At 32.9% G+C, this 12,418-nt stretch overlaps 1 protein-coding gene across 1 annotated transcript in view; it reads right to left on the minus strand.

The window, feature by feature from the left end:
• osp (myosin phosphatase Rho interacting protein outspread) overlaps positions 1-12,418 on the minus strand; it is a 77,327-nt gene that overhangs the window by 10,519 nt on the left and 54,390 nt on the right. The window lies entirely within an intron of this gene.

Here is a 12,418-nt window from a genome sequence, read left to right on the forward strand (position 1 = left end):
TCGGTCTGCCTTTGCCACGAGGGGAAGGTGAACAGAGTCGAGGAACATAGAGTAACAGAAGTAAAACAATAATAAAGACAAACTAAGTATCTAGAACGAAATTAATTGAATGGACTGTCAAGGCGCATTTGTTTGGCAAATTGTTGACATTGTGAGATGTGAATTTGAGATTGTAGAGCTTAACGGTTCCACAAATATTGATGGACAAGCTAAGAGATGAATAAATTTTGAAAGAAAATTTTAACGGCCAACTGAGATTTGAATTTGAAATTGTATTTTAGCGGAAATTTTGAACTAATTTTGATCTTAAACTGTCAAAATTTAAATAAATTTGGTCAAAAATGATCAAAATTGAGGTTCAAAATTGATCAAAAATTCAAATTTCCATGTAACGGTTTTTAATGTATTTATTATTTAGACCAATTGAGACAATTAAGACAGTCAGTTACACAATAGTCTACAACCCAGTCAACCAGACACACCAAATCTATCCACAACCACAACCGTTCATGAAAAATCGCGATAAAAAGAGCAAACAGCACTACATAATAAAACCGTTTGACTCTTACGAGCAGCAATTCGTTGTGGAACACTGGAAATGCATGAAAAATTACACCGAAAAACTTGAGTCGACTTTGTCAGTGCTCAAAAAAAAACGTTCAATTTTACATAACATTTATCTCATGCAGAATTAGATTCTTATTTAAAATTAGATGTGTCCATCAAATTACAATTTTCTTTGGTCCGTCATTCAATTCAGACCCAATGCAATGGTGTGTGGTAAATTTTTTTGAAGTGCTTCATTTTTATCATTGAATATTCCGGATATTTTTAAATCTCCATTTAAGTGCTTTTTTTTTATTTTTGGTTCTTTTTTGCTCATTTTTGTATGTTTCATGTCTGAAATTTCACGGGAAATACGTGTGCTTATGTAATCATCAGAAGTGGAAGTTAATGAGATTTCAATTGAATTTTTCTCATCGAATTTCCTCTTCGTTACATTGTTTTTTTTTTATTCATTCGTTATTCACTGTTAATCATTAAGTTGTGGATTAGAGATTCCGTATGATCGAATATATTTTTTGTTGAAGGCTTAAAAAAAGTACAATTTTGTGATTTATCAAGATTAAAATAAAGTTTGGAATGCTTAGGAATACAATGGAAATTTCTTATGTTATTAAGGGAATATTAAGTGACTTATGAGGCACTCGAAGTAACAAAAGGAGACTTTGTGAATTATTTGAGCTTATTTTTGGCTGAAAAGTTGGAATTTTTGGAAGTTTTTAAGCAGACTTGCGCCATTTCATTGCAAAAGGGTTCGAAATTGAGTTTGAAGGATTCGAAGTTGACTGCAAAGATTTGAAATTGATATCGAAGATTCGAAATTAGGTTTGAAGGATTCGCAATTAGTTTCAAAGGATTCGAAATTGGAAAGATTCGAAATTAATATCGAAAAATTCGAAATCAAGTTCGAAATTTCAAAATGATAGTTTGTAACGCCATAAACCCGATCGACACATATTATGCATGTCAGCCAAGTGACTGTCATATTGCAAGATTTCGTCTATTTGCAAATGTGGCGTCCACATGGCAATATGGAGTCTGCATGAATGCCACGAAACCCTGTGTCGATCGAACAATATTGCAACAACATCCAAGAATCGCCATCATAATTACACAACAAAACAGCAACAACATCCATCCAATTTTTCCCACAGTTCAGCGAACCATCCTTCTGATTTATAAACTCTTCGATATCCAACAACAGTATTAAAAAAAAACCATCTAAAATGCCAAATAATTTAATATAATTAATGTAGAAGATATTCAACGTGCTCAAAAGCATAAATGATGTAGGATCATTGTCAATAATTCAAATAAAACGTCGACTAGATTGTTGTTTAGGTAAAGAAAAGAAAAGAGAATCATACACGTTATAAGTATTAAGTTCCACCAAACAAACGTCTCTTTCGTATTAACTTTTTTTTTTTGTTATTTGAACGTTGTTCATTCCTGCCTCACATGTTTGAAAACGATCGCGCTTTATAATTAATATGCCCTTCTGTGACCCGCTTGTCATAGACATGCGAACGAATAAGCATGTTGTATAATTCCAATAGACGAAAATGAGTGATTGCGAATGTTCTTTTGGATGCATGGAATGACTTTAGCGCATTTTTTATGACTTTTTCTGTGGAATTTTAAGGACGTTTGAGTGGAACATGAACTTTGAGTTGAGTTCGGTTGAGTGTGAATTGAGATGTTAAGACTGAGGCTTGTTAACGCTTTTTTAATGGACTGAGATTTGCTGTGGATCAATTGGAATTAACCATAGGCATTGCCTGAGCAACTCATATGAAGAAGGCTCTGTCACAAAGCTTCTAAAGCTCATCTAAAGTTCATATGGCTGCCAAAAATAAGCGACTTCCATTTGGTGTTAATAAATGAAGTTGAACGGAGTCTTTGAAGTTTAATGACGGATCCTTCTTCATTTGTATCACTCGGGAGTAACTCTAGTCACTTAAGCTATAGTAAAACAATTCATAAATAGCACAAGTCGGTCAATTGATCCAAAATCCAACATAAGGATAACGTGACTCTGGCATGATACCAGGCTGGTGTGACTTTGGCATGTCACCTTGCTGGTTTCACCCTGGCATGCCACTAGGCTGGCTTGGCTCTGGCATGGCACAAGACTGACGTGACTCTGGAATGACACCAAGTTGCCTTGAATCTTTCATGACATCAGAGTTGTGTGACTCTAACATGGTGCAGAATCTAAACCGAATTAGAGACCAGATCAAAGTCATGTCGTCCTGGGACTAGATTTTTGATCAAGTAACTGATTTGTGCTATTGAAATTGTGTGAATATTGGAATAATTTGGAATTTCCTTGCTAATATCGCCATCAGCATCGCTACAATCACTACAAGACACCAAACATTCACATCCAATCAGACAAACATCCAAAAAATGAGAACAATAACTTCATCTAACCCCACAAAATCAAGCTAAAAAGAGTAATAATAAAAATGAGCGAATATCAAATCTCAAGAATCTTTTTTCATGTTCATTTCAATTTTTAGCAAGCCACTTCTTGCCATGCTCACAAAGATTTCTATACTCAAAATAAAAGAAATACATCAGATAGTAAATTACATAATAAATTAATGTTTGCATGAAAAAAAATAAACTTTTTTAATGATTGGCTTTCTGTCAGCGGACACGCGGAGAATTTATTCTCCTTACAGGCACGAAAATTACTACCATAATATCATTTATATGTGCATAAATAAGAATTTTTTTTATTTATAATCGAAAATAATGAAATATTATTCGAATGTATGACGTGTGAGATAGAGATGGAACGAATGGAATCAGACATCAACATGAGATTTAGTAATTTTCAAAAAAAATTCTTCTTTTTTTTGCCAGTTCTGTTGTTATATTGTCGTTTTATTCTTATTGCTTATTGCAAGATATAAATGACTCGAGAACCTTCAAGACTCTTTGCTGTTTTTTGCGCGTAAAATAAAATAACATGAAAATCTCTTGAAAACCGGCTGAAAAGATTCATTAATCATATTTGTAATTAAATCGACAAATGTACGAGAAGGCACAAAAAAGGCAGCACAACAAAAAGTATTAAGAGACATGTGAAAATAATGAAACATAAGAATTTTTAAAGGACACAAGAATTAGACAAGCGAATCGTTCAATTATAGCAATAGCAGCAACAAAGCACACGATTGAAAAAAAATGTGGTATTTTCAGTAAAGTGTCGGGTGATGGAATGTGCTGAATTGCTTCTATTGTGTCTGGATGAGTGAGTTTTAGTTCGTGGTGGCTGATTTGAAGGTTGTAGACTTGGATTTTGATTTATTTGAGGGCTGAAGTAATGCACAAGCTATTGAACTATTGAATTAAGCTGATACTGCTCGTTTGGGGATTGGAAAGATCGATATCTGACTCGGAAGCTGACCAAATGTCAATTGGATGACTTGTTGTGGTATCCATGGCATAGATATGTGACAGGATAAGTATGGTAATGGATAGAGTAAAAGCCTAGCTAGTCTGTTGGTTTTCAGCCACAAAATCAAGCAAGCAATGGTCTGATCTATCCAAAGATCCCATTTTAATCCAGCACTATCCCGAAAAGTCAAGGAACATGCTCATTAAAGTAATTGTACTCATTGTCTGTTGGAGTATCAACCAGCAACTAGCAATCCACAACATCCAGCAAATTACTAAACCCCAAAGAAAAGCGCTCTAAACCACATCAGACATAAGCATCAACTCCCTTACTAATTTCATTATTAATCTTAGAACAATAAATGAAAATTAATCTACACAGCTTGTTGCGGCGGCGTCGGTAACGGCAGTGTTATGAAACATTAAGGTCTTATTGTTTTTACTCACAAACACTGCTATTCAGATAGCTATTTAAACTCAATAAGAGCAAAAAAGAGCGAAGCATGCAGCAAAAAAAAAATCAGTGGAAGTTCGTAGGAGAGGAAAAAAAAATTCGCGCGCGCGTCAGGTGAACAGGTACAACAATTGGCACATAAAAAAGAAGCAGAATGAAAATAAACAAAAAAAAATTGTTGAATTGCTAGCAAGCAGTGCTCAATACAACAAAAGAATTTGCAATAACAATCAATAATAAATAGCGCATTCTGTATTGAGATCAATTGCGTTACATCAGACATAGCATTTTGAGTAGTGGGCTGAATTACGAGATGAACAATGAATTCTACATGATCTCTTCTATTCTGTACGTTGACCATACTTAGTATGTACTAGATTTGGATTGTAATTTATTATTGAGCAGAAGCATGCAGCATAAATTTCCTTTTATAAACATAATTGTAATTTTTCATAAATTTTCCCATATTTTATGTCCAAATGAAGAGAAAGCCTGTTTATTTTTTTGTGTGTGCCTTGTAATGAATCATGAGTGTCTGGGAGTCAATGAAGCAAATTTTTCATCCCAAATTAAGGTTGATTAATTGAATAATTAATAAACAGCAAGAAATGCGCTAAAAAATATATAATATTTTGTGCTGCATTACACGCCGATTTTTATGCTAGGCATTTCATTAAAAACTATAATAATAAATATTTCAATTCATTACTCTAAACTATGTCTCGGTGCAGAATGATCGAAAAGTGAGAGAGAGACGGTGATGGAAGTTGGATAGTTTGTGGATGTTTAAAGCGCATTTTTGTGTGTTTTTTGCTTGTTGGTCAAGAAATCTTTGAGATCTTGAAGACTTAATTGCAATTTAGAGTTTGCCATATTAAGTGAAGCTCCAAGCAGGTGTTGTCCAAACCAATTGGAGGTAAGTCACAACTGAAATGTCACACGACATGTGTCGCGACACACAGTTTGGACAACACTGTTCTACTGCACAAAAAAGCTTGAACTACATGCCCTAGAACTCATACCCAAAAAATCAATTGACGCTTCTCAGTCCATGTCCATAAATTAAAGCATCACAATGATCTGTTAAGATTCGCTCAAAATTTATTAGTGCATGAAGAAACAACATATATGAAGACATTTTTTTACACCTCAATATCATCATTATAAAATCTTCATCACGATTAAGACAATCTACAAGAGTCCATCATGCATAAAGATTGCAATTTTCGTCTCATTTTCAATTGCCAAACCATAAAAATTAAATTTGACATGACTCAAAAAAAAAATCTTTTTTTTGTCACTTTAAAGGTGATCAGTCAGTCAAAATGTAAAAGAACAAGACATAAAAACAAGCGCTAGAGAGAAATATAAAAGTTGTACATTAAAAAAATATATATATATATAAATGAATTGTGACTTTAAGACTCAATAGCCTTGGCATCTTTCGCCTTTCGGAATGAATATATATATATATATATAAAATAATATTGAGAAAGAGTAAATACTTGGGCGCAAATTAAAGGAAAAAATAAAATAAATAAAAATTATCGCTCACTAGTCACTTGGTTGATGTGTGTAGGGTAGAGGACTGTGAGCGGCGAGGACTAACCGAGCGACACAAATCAAATGAAGAACGCTTCGCTATGGAGCTTTTGAGGCTCTGCTAAAATCTAATTTATTGACACCAAATGGAAGCCAGTTTTGATTAGCGTCCTTAAGACGTTTATTCGACACATATGGCGATTGACGTCCTTAAGGCATTTGGCGTCCATAAGGTGTTTGACGTCTATAGTGCGTTTGACGTCCAAAAGGCGTTTGCCGTCCATAAGGCGTTTGATATCCGTAAGACGTTTGGCGTCCTTAAGGCATTTGACGTCCTTAAAGCATTTGACGTCCGTAACGAGTTTTGGACGTCCATAAGACGTCTATTAACGTTTGGCAGCCATATGGACGCTAAACGATGCCGGCTTCCATTTCATGTTGACTAAGAAAATTGTCACTCGGGCTGTTGTGTATCATTTCATTTTCATGGCATATACACAAAAAAAATCCACAAGTGCAGAGAGATAAATGGATGTCAATAAATATTGAAAAAGAAGAAATATTCTAGATTTTGCTGCCGTTGCTGTCAAAAGTGCACTACAATTACAGACCTGTAACTTTTATGCTGCAAAGTGCACACTCAGCTTCATATGAATTGTAAATTATTCATCGTCATCGTGTGTATCATGACAAAGCTCATGGTCTTTACACTTGTTACATTCAATTTTATATCCATTTCTTCTTTTCCTTATAATCGAATTTACATATTAATTTGAGCATAACTAGTCACACTTATACAGGCTATATTGAATGATACAGGAACAACAACAACAATATTCAATATCCGTTACATGTATGACAGTGAAAGATAATTTTTACCGTACCTATAGCTTTAATTGGAAATTGCTTATAGGTTTTTCCAATACCCTTAAATAGTATTTATCATGTGAAATGAGCGATCAAACTCGAAACTGATAAATACGGGAAGAAAACTAGATCGACACCAAAATAGCATGTTGGACTTTGTTGTTGTTGTTGTGCTTGTTAAGACTGTTGATGAGGAAGAAAAAGTATGAAAAGAAAGAAAAAAATCAATCTGAAAAAATGCTGTTTAGAAAATTGCCAAAGCGAATTCGAACATGGCATGAGAGAGGCACTTGTGTATTTGGCAACATACAAAACAAACCATACAACCATCGACATCCGGCCTCAATCAATTATGATCAATTAGCAATTTTTTATATACTTCTATTGCCAATATTATTATTTTTTATTGTGTAAAGGCATTTTTTAACAAAAAATTATTAAATGGGCACTTTTCTTGTTAAAATACTCGCATTTTATGTGTTGAGCAGCTTAATAAGAGACGGAAAAAAATATTTAGCAATATATTCCATGGTCACATTACACTTGCTACATAAAGCATTTCATCTGTGATGAAAAGATACACATTTTTAAGATGTAGTGCTAAATTTATTCATTTGAGACTATTTGGCTATTGAGAAAATAAAATAAACATTTCCGAAAGGTAACAGTAGACAGATGTCTCAAGGAGTTTTTCTGTTTTCTTGAGTAGCTACACATTTAATATTCAATAAATTAAATTGAATCTCATAAAAAATTTCTATTTTGAATTTTCAAGCAAATAAGAAGGAATTTGGATGTGAATCAGAAAGATTGAATGTGTGTTGACATGGATGTTCTGTAGCAGAACTCGGAATTTAAGTCGATGAGACTCAACATCCTCAATTTAGCTGATTTCAATTCTACTACAGATTTAAGTTTGATAAGTTCATATTTTGAACCTTTTTACTTGAATTTTGAATTTCAGTTAAATTTAGTATCTAATTTTAAATTTTGAACTTCAGTTAAATTGAGATTGAATTCTTTGAAGATGTCCGTAAATCATTGAAACTCATAAAAGTGGCTCTGTGGCTTGTTCATCTGTCATTAGCACTGAAACGCATACAATGTGAAACATTGCAATACTTCAACAGATTAAAATGCTGATAAGTCGGTCAGAATGTGTCATATGGAAGCTAATAAAAATTCTAATGACTGAGTTCTTTAGGTCAAACTCTATAAATAGCTTGATGTGGATGACTGAATAAGTATTGAAGGAATTATGTCAATAGGGACAATATTCTACTTAAGAATCAATCGTTTCTAGTCATATCTCATAAAAGAAGCAATAAAGTAAGTGAAATCTTAAGTTTCAATACTATCTTTAGGAATAATTGCCAATAATTGTAAATGTCTTAAATGGCAGTTGCAAAAAATCAATCCTTTTGAAGTGCAATACAGGAAATGTCACAATTTCTAACTGAAGATATCAAATATCTAGTTCTGACATAAGTGTGTCAAAAAATTTATCGTAAATTTCCACTTGTCTTGTCTCTTAATTTCAAATATGCCCCCAAACAGCGAACTTCTACGTATGGTTCTTTTCATTCCTTTCAAATATTTTTGTGCTTGATCTGATTTTATTTAATTAGTGATTTTTTTCTCACATACTGTGAGTGCGAATTAAAATCTATTTTTGCAACTGCACTCCTACCGATACGAGACAGTCGAATAAATTAAAAGAGTTATGACCAACCTTAAGTGTCTTGCTTCTGTCTCATAAGCACACAAACAACACAAAAATTTTCTCACAATCACCGCGACGATTGCCTAATGAAAAAATTACATAAAACATATCTCATAAAAATCATCAAAAATATGCGCGATCGTCATAATCATAAATAAACTTTCATATCAATTTCTTGTGCTTCTTCTCAGTTTATGATTACTGTTCGTAACATCCATTAACAACGTAAAAATAATGAAAAAATAAAATTAGTCACGCTAATCATAAAATCATTTCACAGTAAGCAAAAAGATACATCAAGCCTTTGTGTTTTTTTAAAACCTTAACTTAAATGCACTTGCTAGTGATTATAATGAAAAATATGTGGATATCCTCATGCCCATTTTTTTGCAATATTGCATTTTGAACAAAATAATCAATACATTGCAATAGTACACAAAACCGCAATAATTACTGCATAGTTTTGCCATTTTTTTATGTACATCCAATACTGCAAAAATTATGTGAATTTAAAACTGTTTTTTTAGTTTAAAAAAACTACTTGCTATGGCGATGTAACATAATGTGGTTGCCTCGTTTTTCAAGTTACAATATGCCTGATATGCAATATATATATGCACACAATCTGACTATTATCGGACACACATTAGACTCGTCGTTAGTTAGTATTTTTGTGCTTGTTAATGTCGCAAAGAGATATGGACATAAATCCAAAATAGATAGATAGATTCCACTTCTCATCGTTTTGCAAAAGTCTCTATTGCACTATAAGTCCAACATATTAAAAATGGACATAATCGAATAACATATCGATTGCTGTAGTTTTTTTTTCTATAATTATTTAAGAAAGCAATATCGTATGATTAGGAAAAATTTTATGGTTGATTTCATATAAATATTGGGTTGGGCTGGACATTAGCGCATATTTTTCTTGAGAACTGGGAATTATTGATGATAAATTGTTGCAAAGGAATCTTAAGATTATTCTAAGAATTGCAGGAATATTGTCAATATTCTCACAGTACATATCGATCAAGATTCACTCCATTCAAGGAGGAAGAATGAAGAATAATTGAACTATTATGGCACTTAATAGCTTTTAAGTGGTTTTTCAAAAGAAAAGCGATTGATAAAGTTAACAATTCTTAAATGAGACAGAATTACCAAACATTTGCAGCCAGGATCTTTAGATATTGTTGAATCGACTGTAATCTATTAAATGATGTACAGCTTAAAAATAATGAAGTTGATTTTAACAAGCAGATGTTTATTGTTTGAAGATTGTAAACAAACTAAATAATTTGATCAAAAGGGGTTGACAACTACGAGTAGTTGTATATATAATTTGAATATTAAATGACCGTTGATATGTTTTTAACAAAAATGGATGTTTTGAGCTCAAATGTAAAGATGCAAAGATCTTACACAAGTAAGCAGCGTTTTTTGATAAATCATTAAGATCACAGATACTGTCAGTCAGTCAATCTAACAATCTATCTCACCAATTCACAACAAGCAAGTAAACCGGCCGATAAAAATCAGGGAAATAAGTATCATAAAATGAATTAATTTTACAACTTGTTCCTTCTATCTTTGATAACTTCTCTCCATTAAGCTTACAAGTCGTCATAATCAAAAGGGGCCATGAGAAATTATTGAACTATAATAAAGTTTTATCTGTGAATAATCGTCAGTCGAGATTGCGATAGTTAAGCGATTTAACATAAGATGAAAAAAATGTTTAATAAAATCATTGCATGCACCTAATTACTTTTTGTTTTTTTGTTAGAGAGACCATGCACATAAGACATAAATAAATCGAGGTATAGAATGAGACAGAAAGAGATAGATAATCGGCAATATAATTTTCAATATGCATGCAATCATATAACGTTAAGCAATTTGAGGGATGTGCAATTGTGCAAAAATAAAAAATAAAAAATTGAAGGCTTGGTATTGATGACAATGACGACCGAAAAAATGATGCAATCCTAAACGAAGACGGTTTGGTTTTTGTCATGTTGCAATCGTCGTACAATTGAGCAAGCACCATCATCATTAACATTGTATTATAGATGAGAATTTATAGAATCTCACTTGGGTGTCCGAATATGGTAAATGCCAAGCCATCCAAGTGATGGGAAAAATGAGAAAGACAGTGAGAGAGGGTCACATGTCAAAGACATCGATTGCCATTTCAGGCCATTGAACTAGTTTTAGTTGATTACTACTTGAAACGTTTTAATATTAAAGAAAAAATGTAATAAAAAATGCTTACAGCGTCACTTGTCTAAGTGCTCGTCATAATCATCATTTATAGTGAGTTTCATTTGTTGATATTTCGCATCTTTCATACTTCTTACAGTTTACTATGTCAATATAAATCTTTTGTTCTCATGACAAGATGAGCTATGATCATTTATGTAGATTTTTTTGTGAGCGTTCAAACGATTGAGGAACAAAATTTTTTAATTATTGTCCAAATATTACAAATTGGTTGTGTAAGTAAGCGATTTGACAAATTTTAAACTATTGAAATATTTGAACAATAATCGTGTCTAAAGATATTTGGTAAGTAAACAAATAAGTTTGATGTTTTTAAATAGATTTTTATGACTCAAAGATTCAGTTGATTTTGCAAGTTTTGCTTTGTTTCCTCAATTTTTGACTATCTGATCTAGTTTTATGTATTAATTGCATCTTAGAAGCGATGATATTTTTAATAATTGGTTATAATAGAGCGGAAGAGCTGCGAAAATTCTATAAAGTTAATTATTTCTTTAGAATTTTTAATTATTCAGTTATGTTGTCAAATTTAAGAGATTACCTTTAATTATTACTGTTAATCTGTCATTAATAGAACTACGAATTTCATCTTTATCCATCTATCGCGATACAATCGTCAGGAATGTGCTTATTTATTAAAATATTCAGTTTTCTGTGAAATTTTTCGACTTTTTCTTGTGTACAAAATTTTGAACTTAGTATTTTAAATTTTGAACTTCCGTTAATATTGAATTCCTACAAAAACGCCCTTTGTTCGCGAGCACTTTTCACGACGCGGAAACTTTACAAACGCTGGAACTTTCGAATTTTAAAAAACAATCGATTTTTTAATTCAACTCTTTATTACCAGGGCCGGTGGGCTAACGTTTTCATAAATTTTGTGCGTCTGCTCGCGTTCAAGTTAAATTTCACAAGGGGCACGACTATGCACATTTTTTAGGTAAGTAACGGACAAATTCAAAAAAGGGGTCTTACAAAAAATTATCAAATTGAATCTTGAAAATACGTTAAAAGGCGAAATCTTTACTTTACTTAATTGATTTAATTAATAATTCATAAAATTCATTAAACGTTATTGCTCGATCAATAACATCCTCCGGGGCAGCGAGGTTAATCTGCGTTTGCATTAAGCCAGAATGTCGTCGGAACAGCTAAAATCCCATCTTCATCAATCTCATAATCTTCCCCTATAGAAAGTGCAGGTGAGGCAGGTGGTGTATTATGCTTGATAACCTTTGGTGTGTCTGAAGGCATGCACCGTGGCTTTGCTTGATGGACCTGTGCTGGCGCAGCTTGATGAGCGATAGGTGGCGGACGAAATACTTGTCCAAACGGCAACGGTCTCATTGGCAGAGCCGGGTTTAAAAAGTTAACACTTAACCAATTAGCTGCACGCAGCTCCTCCGAAAAATCACATCGATTATTTACTAACAAATGACTGCGATCCTCACTGACTAAGAACGGCATACCATCTGGGAATTTAACTTCTACTTTATCACCCAGTATATTAAAGATTCTCTCTTTAATTCTGAGAGCGTTGAGTCTACTTAAAAAGGTCGCAAAGCCGAAGTTTC

This window comes from Chironomus tepperi, unplaced genomic scaffold (assembly GCF_022539635.2).
Source record: "Chironomus tepperi strain 1889 unplaced genomic scaffold, CSIRO-AGI_Ctep_v1 contig_359, whole genome shotgun sequence".
In the NCBI taxonomy this organism is placed as follows: Eukaryota; Metazoa; Arthropoda; class Insecta; order Diptera; family Chironomidae; genus Chironomus; species Chironomus tepperi.